Source organism: Apodemus sylvaticus, chromosome 1 (genome assembly GCF_947179515.1).
Source record: "Apodemus sylvaticus chromosome 1, mApoSyl1.1, whole genome shotgun sequence".
Taxonomy (NCBI): domain Eukaryota; kingdom Metazoa; phylum Chordata; class Mammalia; order Rodentia; family Muridae; genus Apodemus; species Apodemus sylvaticus.
This window is the reverse complement of record NC_067472.1, coordinates 152,475,987-152,499,027: the sequence shown is the minus strand read 5'-3', so window position 1 is coordinate 152,499,027 and position 23,041 is coordinate 152,475,987. Positions and strand designations below refer to the sequence as shown.

Sequence of the window (23,041 nt, the reverse complement as noted above, 5' to 3'; positions counted from 1 at the left end):
CATGGGCAATCACACTTCTGCTTCAGTATAAAAGGTGAGAATATGAAATCGGCTCTGGGGAAGTTCACCACAAATATGTCCTTTCAGGGATGTCGATCTGGTCCACATAAGTATCTTCCATCATGGCTCTTATCCTACTCTGACTTCTTCAACTGGCTACTGACATGAGGCAGAATTCAAACAAGTAAACTGATTCTGCTTTCAAGCTCATAAGTAGCAGGCTTTACTGGCCCTGGAACAACATATCTCTCTGACTCTCTGTATCTCTCTCTCAATATTTTTCTCTAGCTCTCTCTCCGTCTTTGTCTCTGTCTCTTGGTGTGTGTATGTTATGAGTGTGTGTGTATAGAGGTGCGTATGTGGGGGTTTGTTGGGGGGGTGTTTGTCTGTGTTTCTTTTTGTGTGTTTCTGTGTGGCTCTCTCACTTTCCTTGAAAAGCTCTCAGTGGTGGTTTCATGCCTCTTTGGTCCATCTTTTTTCTTCTCTTTGTCTCTTGTGAATAGTTCGTCTTTCATGGGACCACCATAGTTTATCTGCTATGCAATGATTTTTCCTTGCAGAAAAGAATTATCACGACAAACCCCTCAGTAGCACCAACAGAGGCATGCCACATTGGGACTTAGATCCTCTAATTCATGGTGCAAATTGACTCATGGCCATAAATTTAATCAACTATGCTACCTCCATTTAAAAATTCCAGTTTTTCTTTGAAAGTGCCAATGAACATTGGTCTCAAGCTAGGTTTCAAGGATATCCTGAGACCCATTGAGCATTTCCTCCTATGGACAGCTAGCAATTGGCTTTAAGGTAGATTTAAATCACTATCTCAGAAAATATAATAGTACCATGATCCATGAGTTTGTAGTTTTGAAGGAAGATCGTTCCGGTATTTTCTCATAAGCCTACCATTGTGAGCAGATCTCAAGGATCTGTAACTTTGACATTGTGAAGGAGGCCTGGAACAATTTGGAAAGATATCAAGGGATATCTCAAACACACGATTTAACGGATATCTCCACCACACTATTTAAGACAAATGCATTCATTAAATGTGGAGGTTCCTGCCCAATCTCCCTCCACACATCAATTTCAGTCACAGGTCTGCAAATATCATGCTTTGAGTGAGTCCACCAACGGCTCATGATCCAGGGACATAAGGAATTGTGTCAATCAGGTGGAACCTTACAGGAGACATGTCTAGCATCATCTCTAATTGATCAACCTTGCTCTATTTCTAAGCTATTTGTGTGGGAATCTTGCAGACTTCAGGCCACAAAGTCCCCTCTTGTCCACTTTAATCTTCCACAGTCTATAAAAGTGCCCAAGCTATGCTACTCAATCAGGCTACACTTCTCCTGCAGCCTGCACTCCATTGTCTCTCTGCCTGGCAACACAAGTGTGTTATCATTCATGCCAGCATTTCAGAAAAGCCTCAAACCCATATGAAGAGCCAAACTTTGGTGCCAAACCTATTCCTTCTGCTTCAAATTCCAGTGTCCTTTAGGGCTGCACAACACTCCTTGAGCAAGCGGCTCTACCTTCTAAGTCCCTGCCAAGAATGTCATCAAAATCTACGGGAGGAAGCCACAAGAACAAAAAGCCCGGCCATGGCCTCGGCCATGGTTTCCTGAGGAGTAGGACAAGCACATACCCATTTTCAGTGTGTCTGGATAAAGCCCGAGGAAGCAAGGGCAAAGGGGTGCTTGGCCTGTCTGTTTCTGATGCCCATAGGACCTGGAGGACCCCAGGTGCCGGACCTCAGTTTCGATGAGAGTTGCGGTACTGAGTTTTCACTCATTTTGTTCAGCTTTCCAAGGAATGTTTGATTGGGAATCATCATTGATCCAAGCACTCTGCAGTGCCTTTCACAAAGACCTTGTGGGTACTCTGGAGTGCTTGGGTGTTGGGAGAGCAAGGAACTGCCGGCCATTGCCCATTCATTTCTAGGGATCAATCAATCGGCCTAAGCTCCAAACAAGGGAGAACCAGAGGCCCTAATCCTGTTTCGTGTCCCTAATGCACAGGGCACAAACCATACAGTTCCTCACAGCTCTACCAAGACCTGAGCACATTGAGTTCCGGGAGCAAATTCATGTGTTCCTTACCTTTTCTCTAAGGTTCTCTTGAGCAAGGCAGCAACAGTTAGCCAGTTCATCGGATGATCAGTGCGGTGCCATGACGAGTCAACCAATCCTGGTGTGTTCATTTCTTCTGAGTGTCACCACGGGCCCTTGCTGGAAAGGAATGCCACCCTGTGAAGACAGCAAGAGCACATGCCGCCATTTTAGTGGGATCCATGCAAAGCAAGAATGAAGATGAGCTTACTGAGTCCTTTGGGCTTGTCAGATTTTACAGACACCCATAACACTCCTGCTCTTGTCAACCTGTAGGCTTCCTCCATACACATAGGGGCTATGTGTCCACTCTGACCTCGGCTGGGGACATAGCACGCCCTTTGTTATCAAGTGCTTGCTGGGCTTTCACCTCCATCCAAGGCCTTAACGATGAAATGGGAGCTGCTCCACTGATGAACCGCAAATTCCAAGATGACCTGAACACCAACCTACTCGACAACAGTTCTCTACTATATTAACAAGAATTTAAGGGCACATGATACAGCATGTAGCAAGAAAATTGCACTAACATGGGCAATCACACTTCTGCTTCAGTATAAAAGGTGAGAATATGAAATTGGCTCTGGGGAAGTTCACCACAAATATGTCCTTTCAGGGATGTCGATCTGGTCCACATAAGTATCTTCCATCATGGCTCTTATCCTACTCTGACTTCTTCAACTGGCTACTGGAATGAGGCAGAATTCAAACAAGTAAACTGATTCTGCTTTCAAGCTCATAAGTAGCTGTCTTTACTGGCCCTGGAACAACATATCTCTCTGACTCTCTGTATCTCTCTCTCAATATTTTTCTCTAGCTCTCTCTCCCTCTTTGTCTCTGTCTCTTGGTGTGTGTATGTTATGAGTGTGTGTGTATAGAGGTGCGTATGTGGGGGATTGTTGGGGGGTGTTTGTCTGTGTTTCTTTGTGTGTGTTTCTGTGTGGCTCTCTCACTTTCCTTGATAAGCTCTCAGTGGTGGTTTCATGCCTCTTTCGTCCATCTTTTTTCTTCTCTTTGTCTCTTGTGAATAGTTCGTCTTTCATGGGACCACCATAGTTTATCTGCTATGCAATGATTTTTCCTTGCTGAAAAGAATTATCACGACAAACCCCTCAGTAGCACCAACAGAGGCATGCCACATTGGGACTTAGATCCTCTAATTCATGGTGCAAATTGACTCATGGCCATAAATTTAATCAACTATGCAACCTCCATTTAAAAATTCCAGTTTTTCTTTGAAAGTGCCAATGAACATTGGTCTCAAGCTAGGTTTCAAGGATATCCTGAGACCCATTGAGCATTTCCTCCTATGAACAGCTAGCAATTGGCTTTAAGGTAGATTTAAATCACTATCTCAGAAAATATAATAGTACCATGATCCATGAGTTTGTAGTTTTGAAGGAAGATCGTTCCGGTATTTTCTCATAAGCCTACCATTGTGAGCAGATCTCAAGGATCTGTAACCTTGACATTGTGAAGGAGGCCTGGAACAATGTGGAAAGATATCAAGGGATATCTCAAACACACGATTTAACGGATATCTCCACGACACTATTTGGGACAAATGCATTCATTAAATGTGGAGGTTCCTGCCCAATCTCCCTCTACACATCAATTTCAGTCACAGGTCTGCAAATCTCATGCTTTGAATTGAGTCCACAAACGGCTCATGAATCCAGGGACATAAGGAATTGTGTCAATCAGGTGGAACCTTACAGGAGACATGTCTAGCTTCATCTCTAATTGAACAACCTTGCTCTATTTCTAAGCTATTTGCGTGGGAATCTTGCAGACTTCAGGCCACAAAGTCCCCTCTTGTCCACTTTAATCTTCCACAGACTATAAAAGTGCCCAAGCTATGCTACTCAATCAGGCTACACTTCTCCTGCAGCCTGCACTCCATTGTCTCTCTGCCTGGCAACACAAGTGTGTTATCATTCATGTCAGCATTTCAGAAAAGCCTCAAACCCATATTAAGAGCCAAACTTTGGTGCCAAACCTATTCCTTCTGCTTCAAATTCCAGTGTCCTTTAGGGCTGCACAACACTCCTTGAGCAAGCGGCTCTACCTTCTAAGTCCCTGCCAAGTATGTCATCAAAATCTACGGGAGGAAGCCACAAGAACAAATAGCCTGCCATGGCCTCGGCCATGGTTTCCTGAGGAGTAGGACAAGCACATACCCATTTTTAGTGTGTCTGGCTAAAGCCCGAGGATGCAAGGGCAAAGGGGTGCTTGGCCTGTCTGTTTCTGATGCCCATAGGACCTGGAGGACCCCAGGTGCCGGACCTCAGTTTCGATGAGTGTTGCGGTACTGAGTTTTCACTCATTTTGTTCAGCTTTCCAAGGAATGTTTGATTGGGAATCATCATCGATCCAAGCACTCTGCAGTGCCTTTCACAAAGACCTTGTGTGTACTCTGGAGTGCTTGGGTGTTGGGAGAGCAAGGAAGTGCCGGCCATTGCCCATTCATTTCTAGGAATCAATCAATCGGCCTATGCTCCAAACTAGGGAGAACCAGAGGCCCTAATCCTGCTTCGTGTCCCTAAAGCACAGGGCACAAACCATACAGTTCCTCACAGCTCTACCAAGACCTGAGCACATTGAGTTCCTGGAGCAAATTCATGTGTTCCTTACCTTTTCTCTAAGGTACCCTTGAGCAAGGCAGCAACAGTTAGCCAGTTCATCGGATGATCAGTGCGGTGCCATGACGAGTCAACCAATCCTGGTGTGTTCATTTCTTCTGAGTGTCACCACGGGCCCTTGCTGGAAAGGAATGCCACCCTGTGAAGACAGCAAGAGCACATGCCGCCATTTTAGTGGGACCCATGCAAAGCAAGAATGAAGATGAGCTTACTGAGTCCTTTGGGCTTGTCAGATTTTACAGACACCCATAACACTGCTGCTCTTGTCAACCTGTAGGCTTCCTCCATACACATAGGGGCTATGTGTCCACTCTGACCTCGGCTGGGGACATAGCACGCCCTTTGTTATCAAGTGCTTGCTGGGCCTTCACCTCCATCCAAGGCCTTAACGATGAAATCGGAGCTGCTCCACTGATGAACCGCAAATTCCAAGATGACCTGAACACCAACCTACTCGACAACAGTTCTCTACTATATTAACAAGAAATTCAGGGCACATGATACAGCATGTAGCAAGAAAATTGCACTAACATGGGCAATCACACTTCTGCTTCAGTATAAAAGGTGAGAATATGAAATCGGCTCTGGGGAAGTTCACCACAAATATGTCCTTTCAGGGATGTCGATCTGGTCCACATAAGTATCTTCCATCATGGCTCTTATCCTACTCTGACTTCTTCAACTGGCTACTGGAATGAGGCAGAATTCAAACAAGTAAACTGATTCTGCTTTCAAGCTCATAAGTAGCAGGCTTTACTGGTCCTGGAACAACATATCTCTCTGACTCTCTGTATCTCTCTCTCAATATTTTTCTCTAGCTCTCTCTCCGTCTTTGTCTCTGTCTCTTGGTGTGTGTATGTTATGAGTGTGTGTGTATAGAGGTGTGTATGTGGGGGTTTGTTGGGGGGGTGTTTGTCTGTGTTTCTTTGTGTGTGTTTCTGTGTGGCTCTCTCACTTTCCTTGAAAAGCTCTCAGTGGTGGTTTCATGCCTCTTTGGTCCATCTTTTTTCTTCTCTTTGTCTCTTGTGAATAGTTCGTCTTTCATGGGACCACCATAGTTTATATGCTATGCAATGATATTTCCTTGCAAAAAGAATTATCATGACAAACCCCTCAGTAGCACCAACAGAGGCATGCCACATTGGGACTTAGATCCTCTAATTCATGGTGCAAATTGACTCATGGCCATAAATTTAATCAACTATGCAACCTCCATTTAAAAATTCCAGTTTTTCTTTGAAAGTGCCAATGAACATTGGTCTCAAGCTAGGTTTCAAGGATATCCTGAGACCCATTGAGCATTTCCTCCTATGGACAGCTAGCAATTGGCTTTAAGGTAGATTTAAATCACTATCTCAGAAAATATAATAGTACCATGATCCAAGAGTTTGTAGTTTTGAAGGAAGATCGTTCCGGTATTTTCTCATAAGCCTACCATTGTGAGCAGATCTCAAGGATCTGTAACTTTGACATTGTGAAGGAGGCTGGAACAATTTGGAAAGATATCAAGGGATATCTCAAACACACGATTTAACGGATATCTCCACCACACTATTTAAGACAAATGCATTCATTAAATGTGGAGGTTCCTGCCCAATCTCCCTCCACACATCAATTTCAGTCACAGGTCTGCAAATATCATGCTTTGAGTGAGTCCACCAACGGCTCATGATCCAGGGACATAAGGAATTGTGTCAATCAGGTGGAACCTTACAGGAGACATGTCTAGCATCATCTCTAATTGATGAACCTTGCTCTATTTCTAAGCTATTTGTGTGGGAATCTTGCAGACTTCAGGCCACAAAGTCCCCTCTTGTCCACTTTAATCTTCCACAGTCTATAAAAGTGCCCAAGCTATGCTACTCAATCAGGCTACACTTCTCCTGCAGCCTGCACTCCATTGTCTCTCTGCCTGGCAACACAAGTGTGTTATCATTCATGCCAGCATTTCAGAAAAGCCTCAAACCCATATGAAGAGCCAAACTTTGGTGCCAAACCTATTTCTTCTGCTTCAAATTCCAGTGTCCTTTAGGGCTGCACAAAACTCCTTGAGCAAGCGGCTCTACCTTCTAAGTCCCTGCCAAGAATGTCATCAAAATCTACGGGAGGAAGCCACAAGAACAAAAGGGCCGGCCATGGCCTCGGCCATGGTTTCCTGAGGAGTAGGACAAGCACATACCCATTTTCAGTGTGTCTGGCTAAAGCCCGAGGAAGCAAGGGCAAAGGGGTGCTTGGCCTGTCTGTTTCTGATGCCCATAGGACCTGGAGGACCCCAGGTGCCGGACCTCAGTTTCGATGAGAGTTGCGGTACTGAGTTTTCACTCATTTTGTTCAGCTTTCCAAGGAATGTTTGATTGGGAATCATCATCGATCCAAGCACTCTGCAGTGCCTTTCACAAAGACCTTGTGTGTACTCTGGAGTGCTTGGGTGTTGGGAGAGCAAGGAACTGCCGGCCATTGCCCATTCATTTCTAGGGATCAATCAATCGGCCTAAGCTCCAAACAAGGGAGAACCAGAGGCCCTAATCCTGCTTCGTGTCCCTAAAGCACAGGGCACAAACCATACAGTTCCTCACAGCTCTACCAAGATCTGAGCACATTGAGTTCCGGGAGCAAATTCATGTGTTCCATACCTTTTCTCTAAGGTTCTCTTGAGCAAGGCAGCAACAGTTAGCCAGTTCATCGGATGATCAGTGCGGTGCCATGACGAGTCAACCAATCCTGGTGTGTTCATTTCTTCTGAGTGTCACCACGGGCCCTTGCTGGAAAGGAAGGCCACCCTGTGAAGACAGCAAGAGCACATGCCGCCATTTTAGTGGGACCCATGCAAAGCAAGAATGAAGATGAGCTTACTGAGTCCTTTGGGCTTGTCAGATTTTACAGACACCCATAACACTCCTGCTCTTGTCAACCTGTAGGCTTCCTCCATACACATAGGGGCTATGTGTCCACTCTGACCTCGGCTGGGGACATAGCACGCCCTTTGTTATCAAGTGCTTGCTGGGCCTTCACCTCCATCCAAGGCCTTAAGGATGAAATGTGAGCTGCTCCACTGATGAACCGCAAATTCCAAGATGACCTGAACACCAACCTACTCGACAACAGTTCTCTACTATATTAACAAGAAATTCAGGGCACATGATACAGCATGTAGCAAGAAAATTGCACTAACATGGGCAATCAACTTCTGCTTCAGTATAAAAGGTGAGAATATGAAATCGGCTCTGGGAAAGTTCACCACAAATATGTCCTTTCAGGGATGTCGATCTGGTCCACATAAGTATCTTCCATCATGGCTCTTATCCTACTCTGACTTCTTCAACTGGCTACTGGAATGAGGCAGAAATCAAACAAGTAAACTGATTCTGCTTTCAAGCTCATAAGTAGCAGGCTTTACTGGCCCTGGAACAACATATCTCTCTGACTCTCTGTATCTCTCTCTCAACATTTTTCTCTAGCTCTCTCTCCGTCTTTGTCTCTGTCTCTTGGTGTGTGTATGTTATGAGTGTGTGTGTATAGAGGTGCGTATGTGGGGGTTTGTGGGGGGGTGTTTGTCTGTGTTTCTTTGTGTGTGTTTCGGTGTGGCTCTCTCATTTTCCTTGATAAGCTCTCAGTGGTGGTTTCATGCCTCTTTGGTCCATCTTTTGTCTTCTCTTTTGTCTCTTGTGAATAGTTCATCTTTCATGGGACCACCATAGTTTATCTGCTATGCAATGATTTTTCCTTGCTGAAAAGAATTATCACGAAAAACCCCTCAGTAGCACCAACAGAGGCATGCCACATTGGGACTTAGATCCTCTAATCCATGCTGCAAATTGACTCATGGCCATAAATTTAATCAACTATGCCACCTCCATTTAAAAATTCCAGTTTTTCTTTGAAAGTGCCAATGAACATTGGTCTCAAGCTAGGTTTCAAGGATAACCTGAGACCCATTGAGCATTTCCTATGAACAGCTAGCAATTGGCTTTAAGGTAGATTTAAATCACTATCTCAGAAAATATAATAGTACCATGATCCATGAGTTTGTAGTTTTGAAGGAAGATCGTTCCGGTATTTTCTCATAAGCCTACCATTGTGAGCAGATCTCAAGGATCTGTAACTTTGACATTGTGAAGGAGGCCTGGAACAATTTGGAAAGATATCAAGGGATATCTCAAACACACGATTTAACGGATATCTCCACCACACTATTTAAGACAAATGCATTCATTAAATGTGGAGGTTCCTGCCCAATCTCCCTCCACACATCAATTTCAGTCACAGGTCTGCAAATCTCATGCTTTGACTTGAGTCCACCAATGGCTCATGAATCCAGGGACATAAGGAATTGTGTCAATCAGGTGGAACCTTCCAGGAGACATGTCTAGCATCATCTCTAATTGATCAACCTTGCCCTATTTCTAAGCTATTTGCGTGGGAATCTTGCAGACTTCAGGCCACAAAGTCCCCTCTTGTCCACTTTAATCTTCCACAGTCTATAAAAGTGCCCAAGCTATGCTACTCAATCAGGCTACACTTCTCCTGCAGCCTGCACTCCATTGTCTCTCTGCCTGGCAACACAAGTGTGTTATCATTCATGTCAGCATTTCAGAAAAGCCTCAAACCCATATGAAGAGCCAAACTTTGGTGCCAAACCTATTCCTTCTGCTTCAAATTCCAGTGTCCTTTAGGGCTGCACAACACTCCTGGAGCAAGCGGCTCTACGTTCTAAGTTTCTGCCAAGAATGTCATCAAAAGTTACCGGAGCAAGCCACAAGAACAAAAGGGCCTGCCATGGCCTCGGCCATGGTTTCCTGAGGAGTAGGACAAGCACATACCCATTTTTAGTGTGTCTGTCTAAAGCCCGAGGAATCAAGGGCAAAGGGGTGCTTGGCCTGCCTGTTTCTGATGCCCATAGGACCTGGAGGACCCCAGGTGCCGGACCTCAGTTTCGATGAGAGTTGCAGTACTGAGTTTTCACTCATTTTGTTCAGCTTTTCCAAGGAATGTTTGACTGGGAATCATCATCGATCCAAGCACTCTGCAGTGCCTTTCACAAAGACCTTGTGGGTACTCTGGAGTGCTTGGGTGTTGGAAGAGAAAGGAACTGCCGGCCATTGCCCATTCATTTCTAGGGATCAATCAATCGGCCTAAGCTCCAAACAAGGGAGAACCAGAGGCCCTAATCCTGCTTCGTGTCCCTAAAGCACAGGGCACAAACCGTACAGTTCCTCAGAGCTCTACCAAGACCTGAGCACATTGAGTTCCTGGAGCAAATTCATGTGTTCCTTACCTTTTCTCTAAGGTACCCTTGAGCAAGGCAGCAACAGTTAGCCAGTTCATCGGATGATCAGTGCGGTACCATGACCAGTCAACCAATATTGGTGTGTTCATTTCTTCTGAGTGTCACCACGGGCCCTTGCTGGAAAGGAAGGCCACCCTGTGAAGACACCAAGAGCACATGCCACCATTTTAGTGGGACCAATGCAAAGCAAGAATGAAGATGAGCTTACTGAGTCCTTTGGGCTTGTCAGATTTTACAAACACTCATAACACTCCTGCTCTTGTCAACCTGTAGGCTTCCTTGATACACATAGGGGCTATGTGTCCACTCTGACCTCGGCTGGGGACATAGCACGCCCTTTGTTATCAAGTGCTTGCTGGGCCTTAACCTCCATCCAAGGCCTTAAGGAGGAAATGTGAGCTGCTCCACTGATGAACCGCAAATTCCAAGATGACCTGAACACCAACCTACTCGACAACAGTTCTCTACTATATAAACAAGAAATTAAGGGCACATGATACAGCATGTAGCAAGAAAATTGCACTAACATGGGCAATCACACTTCTGCTTCATTATAAAAGGTGAGAATGTGGAGTCGGCTCTGGGGCAGTTCACCACAAATATGTCCTTTCAGGGATGTCGATCTGGTCCACATAAGTATCTTCCATCATGGCTCTTATCCTACTCTGACTTCTTCAACTGGCTACTGGAATGAGGCAGAAATCAAACAAGTAAACTGATTCTGCTTTCAAGCTCATAAGTAGCAGGCTTTACTGGCCCTGGAACAACATATCTCTCTGACTCTCTGTATATCTCTCTCAATATTTTTCTCTAGCTCTCTCTCCGTCTTTGTCTCTGTCTCTTGGTGTGTGTATGTTATGAGTGTGTGTGTATAGAGGTGCGTATGTGGGAGCTTGTGGGGGGGTGTTTTTCTGTGTTTCTTTGTGTGTGTTTCTGTGTGGCTCTCTCACTTTCCTTGATAAGCTCTCAGTGGTGGTTTCATGCCTCTTTGGTCCATCTTTTGTCTTCTCTTTTATCTCTTGTGAATAGTTCGTCTTTCATGGGACCACCATAGTTTATCTGCTATGCAATGATTTTTCCTTGCTGAAAAGAATTATCATGACAAACCCCTCAGTAGCAATAACAGAGGCATGCCACATTGGGACTTAGATCCTCTAATCCATGGTGCAAATTGACTCATGGCCATAAATTTAATCAACTATGCAACCTCCAATTAAAAATTCCAGTTTTTCTTTGAAAGTGCCAATGAACATTGGTCTCAAGTTAGGTTTCAAGGATATCCTGAGACCCATTGAGCATTTCCTCCTATGAACAGCTAGCAATTGGCTTTAAGGTAGATTTAAATCACTATCTCAGAAAATATAATAGTACCATGATCCATGAGTTTGTAGTTTTGAAGGAAGATCGTTCCGGTATTTTTTCATAAGCCTACCATTGTGAGCAGATCTCAAGGATCTGTAACTTTGACATTGTGAAGGAGGCCTGGAACAATATGGAAAGATATCAAGGGATATCTCAAACACACGATTTAACGGATATCTCCACCACACTATTTAAGACAAATGCATTCATTAAATGTGGAGGTTCCTGCCCAATCTCCCTCCACACATCAATTTCAGTCACAGGTCTGTAAATCTCATGCCTTGACTTGAGTCCACCAACGGCTCCTGAATCCAGGGACATAAGGAATTGTGTCAATAAGGTGGAACCTTCCAGGAGACATGTCTAGCATCATCTCTAATTGATCAACCTTGCTCTATTTCTAAGCTATTTGCGTGGGAATCTTGCAGACTTCAGGCCACAAAGTCCCCTCTTGTCCACTTTAATCTTCCACAGTCTATAAAAGTGCCCAAGCTATGCTACTCAATCAGGCTACACTTCTCCTGCAGCCTGCACTCCATTGTCTCTCTGCCTGGCAACACAAGTGTGTTATCATTCATGTCAGCATTTCAGAAAAGCCTCAAACCCATATGAAGAGCCAAACTTTGGTGCTAAACCTTTTCCTTCTGCTTCAAATTCCAGTGTCCTTTAGGGCTGCACAACACTCCTTGAGCAAGCGGCTCTACCTTCTAAGTCCCTGCCAAGAATGTCATCAAAAGCTACGGGAGGAAGCCACAAGAACAAAAGGGCCTGCCATGGCCTCGGCCATGGTTTCCTGAGGATTAGGACAAACACATACCAATTTTTAATGTGTCTGGCTAAAGCCTGAGGAAGCAAGTGCAAAGGGGTGCTTGGCCTGCCTGTTTCTGATGCCCATAGGACCTGGAGGACCCCAGGTGCCGGACCTCAGTTTCGATGAGAGTTGCGGTACTGAGTTTTCACTCATTTTGTTCAGCTTTTCCAAGGAATGTTTGACTGGGAATCATCATCGATCCAAGCACTCTGCAGTGCCTTTCACAAAGACCTTGTGGGTACTCTGGAGTGCTTGGGTGTTGGGAGAGCAAGGAACTGCCGGCCATTGCCCATTCATTTCTAGGGATCAATCAATCGGCCTAAGCTCCAAACAAGGGAGAACCAGAGGCCCTAATCCTGCTTCGTGTCCCTAAAGCACAGTGCACAAACCGTACAGTTCCTCACAGCTCTACCAAGACCTGAGCACATTGAGTTCCTGGAGCAAATTCATGTGTTCCTTACCTTTCTCTAAGGTACCCTTGAGCAAGGCAGCAACAGTTAGCCAGTTCATCGGATGATCAGTGCGGTGCCATGACCAGTCAACCAATGTTGGTGTGTTCATTTCTTCTGAGTGTCACCACGGGCCCTTGCTGGAAAGGAATGCCACCCTGTGAAGACAGCAAGAGCACATGCCGCCATTTTAGTGGGACCCATGCAAAGCAAGAATGAAGATGAGCTTACTGAGTCCTTTGGGCTTGTCAGATTTTACAGACACCCATAACACTCCTGCTCTTGTCAACCTGTAGGCTTCCTCCATACACATAGGGGCTATGTGTCCACTCTGACCTCGGCTGGGGACATAGCACGCCCTTTGTTATCAAGTGCTTGCTGGGCCTTCACCACCATCCAAGGCCTTAAGGATGAAATGTGAGCTGCACAACTGATGAACCGCAAATTCCAAGATGACCTGAACACCAACCTACTGGACAACAGTTCTCTACTATATTAACAAGAAATTCAGGGCACATGATACAGCATGTAGCAAAAAAATTGCGCTAACATGGGCAATCACACTTCTGCTTCAGTATATAAGGTGAGAATGTGGAGTCGGCTCTGGGGCAGTTCACCACAAATATGTCCTTTCAGGGATGTCGATCTGGTCCACATAAGTATCTTCCATCATGGCTCTTATCCTACTCTGACTTCTTCAACTGGCTACTGGAATGAGGCAGAAATCAAACAAGTAAACTGATTCTGCTTTCAAGCTCATAAGTAGCAGGCTTTACTGGCCCTGGAACAACATATCTCTCTGACCCTCTGTATCTCTCTCTCAATATTTTTCTCTAGCTCTCTCTCCGTCTTTGTCTCTGTCTCTTGGTGTGTGTATGTTATGAGTGTTTGTGTATAGAGGTGCGTATATGGGGGCTTGTGGGGTTGTGTTTTTCTGTGTTTATTTGTGTGTGTTTCTGTGTGGCTCTCTCACTTTCCTTGATAAGCTCTCAGTGGTGGTTTCATGCCTCTTTGGTCCATCTTTTGTCTTCTCTTTTGTCTCTTGTGAATAGTTCGTCTTTCATGGGACCACCATAGTTTATCTGCTATGCAATGATTTTTCCTTGCTGAAAAGAATTATCATGACAAACCCCTCAGTAGCAATAACAGAGGCATGCCACATTGGGACTTAGATCCTCTAATCCATGGTGCAAATTGACTCATAGCCATAAATTTAATCAACTATGCAACCTCCATTTAAAAATTCCAGTTTTTCTTTGAAAGTGCAATGAAAATTGGTCTCAAGATAGGTTTCAAGGATATCCTGAGACCCATTGAGCATTTCCTCCTATGAACAGCTAGCAATTGGCTTTAAGGTAGATTTAAATCACTATCTCTGAAAATATAATAGTACCATGATCCATGAGTTTGTAGTTTTGAAGGAAGATCGTTCCGGTATTTTCTCATAAGCCTACCATTGTGAGCAGATCTCAAGGATCTGTAACTTTGACATTGTGAAGGAGGCCTGGAACAATGTGGAAAGATATCAAGGGATATCTCAAACACACGATTTAACGGATATCTCCACCACACTATTTAAGACAAATGCATTCATTAAATGTGGAGGTTCCTGCCCAATCTCCCTCCACACATCAATTTCAGTCACAGGTCTGCAAATCTCATGCTTTGACTTGAGTCCACCAACGGCTCATGAATCCAGGGATATAAGGAATTGTGTCAATCACGTGGAACCTTCCAGGAGACATGTCTAGCATCATCTCTAATTGATCAACCTTGCTCTATTTCTAAGCTATTTGTGTGGGAATCTTGCAGACTTCAGGCCACAAAGTCCCCTCTTGTCCACTTTAATCTTCCACAGTCTATAAAAGTGCCCAAGCTATGCTACTCCATCAGGCTACACTTCTCCTGCAGCCTGCACTCCATTGTCTCTCTGCCTGGCAACACAAGTGTGTTATCATTCATGTCAGCATTTCAGAAAAGCCTCAAACCCATATGAAGAGCCAAACTTTGGTGCCAAACCTATTCCTTCTGCTTCAAATTACAGTGTCCTTTAGGGCTGCACAACACTCCTTGAGCAAGCGGCTCTACCTTCTAAGTCCCTGCCAAGAATGTCATCAAAAGCTACGGGAGCAAGCCACAAGAACAAAAGGGCCTGCCATGGCCTCGGCCATGGTTTCCTGAGGAGTAGGACAAGCACATACCCATTTTTAGAGTGTCTGGCTAAAGCTCGAGGAAGCAAGGGCAAAGGGGTGCTTGGCCTGCCTGTTTCTGATGCCCATAGGACCTGGAGGACCCCAGGTGCCGGACCTCAGTTTCGATGAGAGTTGCGGTACTGAGTTTTCACTCATTTTGTTCAGCTTTTCCAAGGAATGTTTGACTGGGAATCATCATCGATCCAAGCACTCTGCAGTGCCTTTCACAAAGACCTTGTGGGTACTCTGGAGTGCTTGGGTGTTGGGAGAGCAAGGAACTGCCGGCCATTGCCCATTCATTTCTAGGGATCAATCAATCGGCCTAAGCTCCAAACAAGGGAGAACCAGAGGCCCTAATCCTGCTTCGTGTCCCTAAAGCACAGGGCACAAACCGTACAGTTCCTCACAGCTCTACCAAGACCTGAGCACATTGAGTTCCTGGAGCAAATTCATATGTTCCTTACCTTTTCTCTAAGGTACCCTTGAGCAACGCAGCAACAGTTAGCCAGTTCATCGGATGATCAGTGCGGTGCCATGACGAGTCAACCAATGTTGGTGTGTTCATTTCTTCTGAGTGTCACCACGGGCCCTTGCTGGAAAGCAATGCCACCCTGTGAAGACAGCAAGAGCACATGCCGCCATTTTAGTGGGACCCATGCAAAGCAAGAATGAAGATGAGCTTACTGAGTCCTTTGGGCTTGTCAGATTTTACAGACACCCATAACACTCCTGCTCTTGTCAACCTTTAGGCTTCCTCCATACACATAGGGGCTATGTGTCCACTCTGACCTCGGCTGGGGACATAGCACGTCCTTTGTTATCAAGTGCTTGCTGGGCCTTCACCTCCATCCAAGGCCTTAAGGATGAAATGTGAGCTGCTCCACTGATGAACCGCAAATACCAAGATGACCTGAACACCAACCTACTCGACAACAGTTCTCTACTATATTAACAAGAAATTAAGGGCACATGATACAGCATGTAGCAAGAAAATTGCACTAACATGGGCAATCACACTTCTGCTTCAGTATAAAAGGTGAGAATGTGGAATCGGCTCTGGGGAAGTTCACCACAAATATGTCCTTTCAGGGTTGTCGAACTAGTCCACATAAGTATCTTCCATCATGGCTCTTATCCTACTCTGACTTCTTCAACTGGCTACTGCAATGAGGCAGAAATCAAACAAGTAAACTGATTCTGCTTTCAAGCTCATAAGTAGCAGGCTTTACTGGCCCTGGAACAACATATCTCTCTGATTCTCTGTATCTCTCTCTCAATATTTTTCTCTAGCTCTCTCTCTGTCTTTGTCTCTGTCTCTTGGTGTGTGTATGTTATGAGTGTGTGTGTAGAGGTGGGTATGTGGGGGTTTGTGGGGGGGTGTTTGTCTGTGTTTCTTTGTGTGTGTTTCTGTGTGGCTCTCTCACTTTCCTTGATAAGCTCTCAGTGGTGGTTTCATGCCTCTTTGGTCCATCTTTTGTCTTCTCTTTTGTCTCTTGTGAATAGTTCGTCTTTCATGGGACCACCATAGTTTATCTGCTATGCAATGATTTTTCCTTGCTGAAAAGAATTATCACGACCAACCCCTCAGTAGCACCAACAGAGGCATGCCACATTGGGACTTAGATCCTCTAATCCATGGTGCAAATTGACTCATGGCCATAAATTTAATCAACTATGCAACCTCCATTTTAAAATTCCAGTTTTTCTTTGAAAGTGCCAATGAACATTGGTCTCAAGCTAGGTTTCAAGCATATCCTGAGACCCATTGAGCATTTCCTCCTATGAACAGCTAGCAATTGGCTTTAAGGTAGATTTAAATCACTATCTCAGAAAATATAATAGTACCATGATCCATGAGTTTGTAGTTTTGAAGGAAGATCGTTCCGGTATTTTCTCATAAGCCTACCATTGTGAGCAGATCTCAAGGATCTGTAACTTTGACATTGTGAAGGAGGCCTTGAACAATGTGGAAAGATATCAAGGGATATCTCAAACACACGATTTAACGGATATCTCCACCACACGATTTAAGACAAATGCATTCATTAAATGTGGAGGTTCCTGCCCAATCTCCCTCCACACATCAATTTCAGTCACAGGTCTGCAAATCTCATGCTTTGACTTGAGTCCACCAACAGCTCATGAATCCAGGGACATAAGGAATTGTGTCAATCAGGTGGAACCTTCCAGGAGACATGTCTAGCATCATCTCTAATTGATCAACCTTGCTCTATTTCTAAGTTATTTGCGTGGGAATCTTGCAGTCTTCAGGCCACAAAGTCCCCTCTTGTCCACTTTAATCTTCCACAGTCTATAAAAGTGCCCAAGCTATGCTACTCAATCGGGCTACACTTCTCCTGCAGGGTGCAGTCCATTGTCTCTCTGCCTAGCCACACAAGTGTGTTATCATTCATGTCAGCATTTCAGAAAAGCCTCAAACCCATATGAAGAGCCAAACTTTGGTGCCAAACCTATTCCTTCTGCTTCAAATTCCAGTGTCCTTTAGGGCTGCACAACACTCCTTGAGCAAGCGGTTCTACCTTCTAAGTCCCTGCCAAGAATGTCATCAAAAGCTACGGGAGGACCCACAAGAACAAAAGCGCCTGCCATGGCCTCGGCCATGGTTTCCTGAGGAGTAGGACAAGCACATACCCATTTTTAGTGTGTCCGGCTAAAGCCTGAGGAAGCAAGGGCAAAGGGGTGCTTGGCCTGCCTGTTTCTGATGCCCATAGGACCTGGAGGACCCCAGGTGCCGGACCTCAGTTTCGATGAGAGTTGCGGTACTGAGTTTTCACTCATTTTGTTCAGCTTTTCCAAGAAATGTTTGACTGGGAATCATCATCGATCCAAGCACTCTGCAGTGCCTTTCACAAAGATCTTGTGGGTACTCTGGAGTGCTTGGGTGTTGGGAGAGCAAGGAACTGCCGGCCATTGCCCATTCATTTCTAGGGATCAATCAATCGGCCTAAGCTCCAAACAAGGGAGAACCAGAGGCCCTAATCCTGCTTCATGTCCCTAAAGCACAGGGCACAAACCATACCGTTCCTCACAGCTCTACCAAGACCTGAGCACATTGAGTTCCTGGAGCAAATTCATGTGTTCCTTACCTTTTCTCTAAGGTACCCTTGAGCAAGGCAGCAACAGTTAGCCAGTTTATTGGATGATCAGTGTGGTGCCATGACCAGTCAACCAATGTTGGTGTGTTCATTTCTTCTGAGTGTCACGACGGGCCCTTGCTGGAAAGGAATGCCACCCTGTGAAGACAGCAAGAGCACATGCCGCCATTATAGTGGGACCCATGCAAATCAAGAATGAAGATGAGCTTACTGAGTCCTTTGGGCTTGTCAGATTTTACAGACACCCATAACACTCCTGCTCTTGTCAACCTGTAGGCTTCCTCCATACACATAGGGGCTATGTGTCCACTCTGACCTCGGCTGGGGACATAGCACGCCCTTTGTTATCAAGTGCTTGCTGGGCCTTCACCTCCATCCAAGGCCTTAAGGATGAAATGTGAGCTGCTCCACTGATGAACCGCAAATTCCAAGATGACCTGAACACCAACCTACTCGACAACAGTTCTCTACTATATTAACAAGAAATTAAGGGCACATGATACAGCATGTAGCAAGAAAATTGCACTAACATGGGCAATCACACTTCTGCTTCAGTATAAAAGGTGAGAATGTGGAATCGGCTCTGGGGAAGTTCACCACAAATATGTCCTTTCAGGGATGTCGATCTGGTCCACATAAGTTTCTTCCATCATGGCTCTTATCCTACTCTGACTTCTTCAACTGGCTACTGCAATGAGGCAGAAATCAAACAAGTAAACTGATTCTGCTTTCAAGCTCATAAGTAGCAGGCTTTACTGGCCCTGGAACAACATATCTCTCTGACTCTCTGTATCTCTCAATATTTTTCTCTAGCTCTCTCTCCGTCTTTGTCTCTGTCTCTTGGTGTGTGTATGTTATGAGTGTGTGTGTATAGAGGTGCGTATGTGGGGGTTTGTGGGGGGGTGTTTGTCTGTGTTTCTTTGTGTGTGTTTCTGTGTGGCTCTCTCACTTTCCTTGATAAGCTCTCAGTGGTGGTTTCATGCCTCTTTGGTCCATCTTTTGTCTTCTCTTTTGTCTCTTGTGAATAGTTCGTCTTTCATGGGACCACCATAGTTTATCTGCTATGCAATGATTTTTCCTTGCTGAAAAGAATTATCATGACAAACCCCTCAGTAGCACCAACAGAGGCATGCCACATTGGGACTTAGATCCTCTAATCCATGGTGCAAATTGACTCATGGCCATAAATTTAATCAACTATGCAACCTCCATTTAAAAATTCCAGTTTTTCTTTGAAAGTGCCAAAGAACATTGGTTTCAAGCTAGGTTTCAAGGATATCCTGAGACCCATTGAGCATTTCCTCCTATGAACAGCTAGCAATTGGCTTTAAGGTAGATTTAAATCACTATCTCAGAAAATATAATAGTACCATGATCCATGAGTTTGTGGTTTTGAAGGAAGATCGTTCCGGTATTTTCTTATAAGCCTACCATTGTGAGCAGATCTCAAGGATCTGTAACTTTGACATTGTGAAGGAGGACTGGAACAATGTGGAAAGATATCAAGGGATATCTCAAACACACGATTTAACGGATATCTCCACCACACTATTTAAGACAAATGCATTCATTAAATGTGGAGGTTCTTGCCCAATCTCCCTCCACACATCAATTTCAGTCACAGGTCTGCAAATCTCATGCTTTGACTTGAGTCCACCAATGGCTCATGAATCCAGGGACATAAAGAATTGTGTCAATCAGGTGGAACCTTCCAGGGACATGTCTAGCATCATCTCTAATTGATCAACCTTGCTCTATTTCTAAGCTATTTGCGTGGGAATCTTGCAGACTTCAGGCCACAAAGTCCCCTCTTGTCCACTTTAATCTTCCACAGTCTATAAAAGTGCCCAAGCTATGCTACTCAATCAGGCTACACTTCTCCTGCAGCCTGCACTCCATTGTCTCTCTGCCTGGCAAAACAAGTGTGTTATCATTCATGTCAGCATTTCAGAAAAGCCTCAAACCCATATGAAGAGCCAAACTTTGGTGCCAAACCTATTCCTTCTGCTTCAAATTCCAGTGTCCTTTAGGGCTGCACAACACTCCTAGAGCAAGCGGCTCTACCTTCTAAGTCCCTGCCAAGAATGTCATCAAAAGCTACGGGAGGAAGCCACAAGAACAAAAGGGCCTGCCATGGCCTCGGCCATGGTTTCCTGAGGAGTAGGACAAACACATACCTATTTTTAGTGTGTCTGGCTAAAGCCCGAGGAAGCAAGTGCAAAGGGGTGCTTGGCCTGCCTGTTTCTGATGCCCATAGGACCTGGAGGACCCCAGGTGCCGGACCTCAGTTTCGATGAGAGTTGCGGTACTGAGTTTTCACTCATTTTGTTCAGCTTTTCCAAGGAATGTTTGACTGGGAATCATCATCGATCCAAGCACTCTGCAGTGCCTTTCACAAAGACCTTGTGGGTACTCTGGAGTGCTTGGGTGTTGGGAGAGCAAGGAACTGCCGGCCATTGCCCATTCATTTCTAGGGATCAATCAATCGGCCTAAGCTCCAAACAAGGGAGAACCAGAGGCCCTAATCCTGCTTCGTGTCCCTAAAGCACAGGGCACAAACGGTACCGTTCCTCACAGCTCTACCAAGACCTGAGCACATTGAGTTCCTGGAGCAAATTCATGTGTTCCTTACCTTTTCTGTAAGGTACCCTTGAGCAAGGCAGCAACAGTTAGCCAGTTCATCGGATGATCAGTGCGGTGCCATGACCAGTCAACCAATGTTGGTGTGTTCATTTCTTCTGAGTGTCACCACGGGCCCTTGCTGGAAAGGAATGCCACCCTGTGAAGACAGCAAGAGCACATGCCGCCATTTTAGTGGGACCCATGCAAAGCAAGAGTGAAGATAAGCTTACTGAGTCCTTTGGGGTTGTCAGATTTTACCGACACCCATAACACTCCTGCTCTTGTCAACCTGTAGGCTTCCTCCATACACATAGGGGCTATGTGTCCACTCTGACCTTTGCTGGGGACATAGCACGCCCTTTGTTATCAAGTGCTTGCTGGGCCTTCACCTCCATCCAAGGCCTTAAGGATGAAATGTGAGCTGCTCCACTGATGAACCGCAAATTCCAAGATGACCTGAACACCAACCTACTCGACAACAGTTCTCTACTATATTAACAAGAAATTCAGGTCACATGATACAGCATGTAGCAAGAAAATTGCACTAACATGGGCAATCACGCTTCTGCTTCAGTATAAAAGGTGAGAATGTGGAGTCGGCTCTGGGGAAATTCACCACAAATATGTCCTTTCAGGGATGTCGATCTGGTCCACATAAGTATCTTCCATCATGGCTCTTATCCTACTCTGACTTCTTCAACTGGCTACTGGAATGAGGCAGAAATCAAACAAGTAAACTGATTCTGCTTTCAAGCTCATAAGTAGCAGGCTTTACTGGCCCTGGAACAACATATATCTCTGACTTTCTGTATCTCTCTCTCAATATTTTTCTCTAGCTCTCTCTACATCTTTGTCTCTGTCTCTTGGTGTGTGTATGTTATGAGTGTGTGTGTATAGAGGTGCGTATGTGGGGGTTTGTGGGGGGGTGTTTGTCTGTGTTTCTTTGTGTGTGTTTCTGTGTGGCTCTCTCACTTTCCTTGATAAGCTCTCAGTGGTGGTTTCATGCCTCTTTGGTCCATCTTTTGTCTTCTCTTTTGTCTCTTGTGAATAGTTCGTCTTTCATGGGACCACCATAGTTTATCTGCTATGCAATGATTTTTCCTTGCTGAAAAGAATTATCACGACAAACCCCTCAGAAGCACCAACAGAGGCATGCCACATTGGGACTTAGATCCTCTAATCCATGGTGCAAATTGACTCATGGCCATAAATTTAATCAACTATGCCACCTCCATTTAAAAATTCCAGTTTTTCTTTGAATGTGCCAATGAACATTGGTCTCAAGCTAGGTTTCAAGGATATCCTGAGACCCATTGAGCATTTCCTCCTATGAACAGCTAGCAATTGGCTTTAAGGTAGATTTAAATCACTATCTCAGAAAATATAATAGTACCATGATCCATGAGTTTGTAGTTTTGAAGGAAGATCGTTCCAGTATTTTCTCATAAGCCTACCATTGTGAGCAGATCTCAAGGATCTGTAACTTTGACATTGTGAAGGAGGCCTGGAACAATGTGGAAAGATATCAAGGGATATCTTAAACACCCGATTTAACGGATATCTCCACCACACTATTTAAGACAAATGCATTCATTAAATGTGGAGGTTCCTGCCCAATCTCCCTCCACACATCAATTTCAGTCACAGGTCTGCAAATCTCATGCTTTGACTTGAGTCCACAAACGGCTCATGAATCTAGGGACATAAGGAATTGTGTCAATCAGGTGGAACCTTACAGGAGACATGTCTAGCATCATCTCTAATTGATCAACCTTGCTCTATTTCTAAGCTATTAGCGTGGGAATCTTGCAGACTTCAGGCCACAAAGTCCCCTCTTGTCCACTTTAATCTTCCACAGTCTATAAAAGTGCCCAAGCTATGCTACTCAATCAGGCTACACTTCTCCTGCAGCCTGCACTCCATTGTCTCTCTGCCTGGCAACACAAGTGTGTTATCATTCATGTCAGCATTTCAGAAAAGCCTCAAACCCATATGAAGAGCCAAACTTTGGCGCCAAACCTATTCCTTCTGCTTCAAATTCCAGTGTCCTTTAGGGCTGCACAACACTCCTTGAGCAAGCGGCTCTACCTTCTAAGTCCCTGCCAAGAATGTCATCAAAAGCTACCGGAGCAAGCCACAAGAACAAAAGGGCCTGCCATGGCCTCGGCCATGGTTTCCTGAGGAGTAGGACAAGCACATACCCATTTTTAGTGTGTCTGGCTAAAGCCCGAGGAAGCAAGGGCAAAGGGGTGCTTGGCCTGCCTGTTTCTGATGCCCATAGGACCTGGAGGACCCCAGGTGCCGGACCTCAGTTTCGATGAGAGTTGCGGTACTGAGTTTTCACTCATTTTGTTCAGCTTTTCCAAGGAATGTTTGACTGGGAATCATCATCGATCCAAGCACTCTGCAGTGCCTTTCACAAAGACCTTGTGGGTACTCTGGAGTG

At 45.0% G+C, this 23,041-nt stretch overlaps 9 non-coding genes across 9 annotated transcripts; all 9 read right to left on the bottom strand.

Annotated features, from left to right (window-relative positions):
• Nucleotides 1–1,753: 1,753 nt before the first annotated feature.
• On the bottom strand, nt 1,754–1,846 carry LOC127677028 (small nucleolar RNA SNORD116). The gene has a single exon (XR_007976431.1). It is a non-coding gene; the product is annotated as a small nucleolar RNA SNORD116 (small nucleolar RNA).
• A 2,550-nt stretch (nt 1,847–4,396) lies between these two features.
• Nucleotides 4,397–4,489, bottom strand: LOC127677017 (small nucleolar RNA SNORD116). Its single transcript, XR_007976421.1, has one exon. It is a non-coding gene; the product is annotated as a small nucleolar RNA SNORD116 (small nucleolar RNA).
• A 2,548-nt stretch (nt 4,490–7,037) lies between these two features.
• LOC127676998 (small nucleolar RNA SNORD116) lies at nt 7,038–7,130 on the bottom strand. The gene has a single exon (XR_007976403.1). It is a non-coding gene; the product is annotated as a small nucleolar RNA SNORD116 (small nucleolar RNA).
• A 2,548-nt stretch (nt 7,131–9,678) lies between these two features.
• On the bottom strand, nt 9,679–9,772 carry LOC127676382 (small nucleolar RNA SNORD116). The gene has a single exon (XR_007975861.1). It is a non-coding gene; the product is annotated as a small nucleolar RNA SNORD116 (small nucleolar RNA).
• A 2,552-nt stretch (nt 9,773–12,324) lies between these two features.
• On the bottom strand, nt 12,325–12,418 carry LOC127677096 (small nucleolar RNA SNORD116). The gene has a single exon (XR_007976498.1). It is a non-coding gene; the product is annotated as a small nucleolar RNA SNORD116 (small nucleolar RNA).
• A 2,550-nt stretch (nt 12,419–14,968) lies between these two features.
• Nucleotides 14,969–15,062, bottom strand: LOC127677095 (small nucleolar RNA SNORD116). Its single transcript, XR_007976497.1, has one exon. It is a non-coding gene; the product is annotated as a small nucleolar RNA SNORD116 (small nucleolar RNA).
• A 2,549-nt stretch (nt 15,063–17,611) lies between these two features.
• On the bottom strand, nt 17,612–17,705 carry LOC127676437 (small nucleolar RNA SNORD116). Its single transcript, XR_007975915.1, has one exon. It is a non-coding gene; the product is annotated as a small nucleolar RNA SNORD116 (small nucleolar RNA).
• A 2,547-nt stretch (nt 17,706–20,252) lies between these two features.
• Nucleotides 20,253–20,346, bottom strand: LOC127677093 (small nucleolar RNA SNORD116). The gene has a single exon (XR_007976495.1). It is a non-coding gene; the product is annotated as a small nucleolar RNA SNORD116 (small nucleolar RNA).
• A 2,552-nt stretch (nt 20,347–22,898) lies between these two features.
• Nucleotides 22,899–22,992, bottom strand: LOC127677092 (small nucleolar RNA SNORD116). Its single transcript, XR_007976494.1, has one exon. It is a non-coding gene; the product is annotated as a small nucleolar RNA SNORD116 (small nucleolar RNA).
• Between the last annotated feature and the right edge of the window lie 49 nt (nt 22,993–23,041).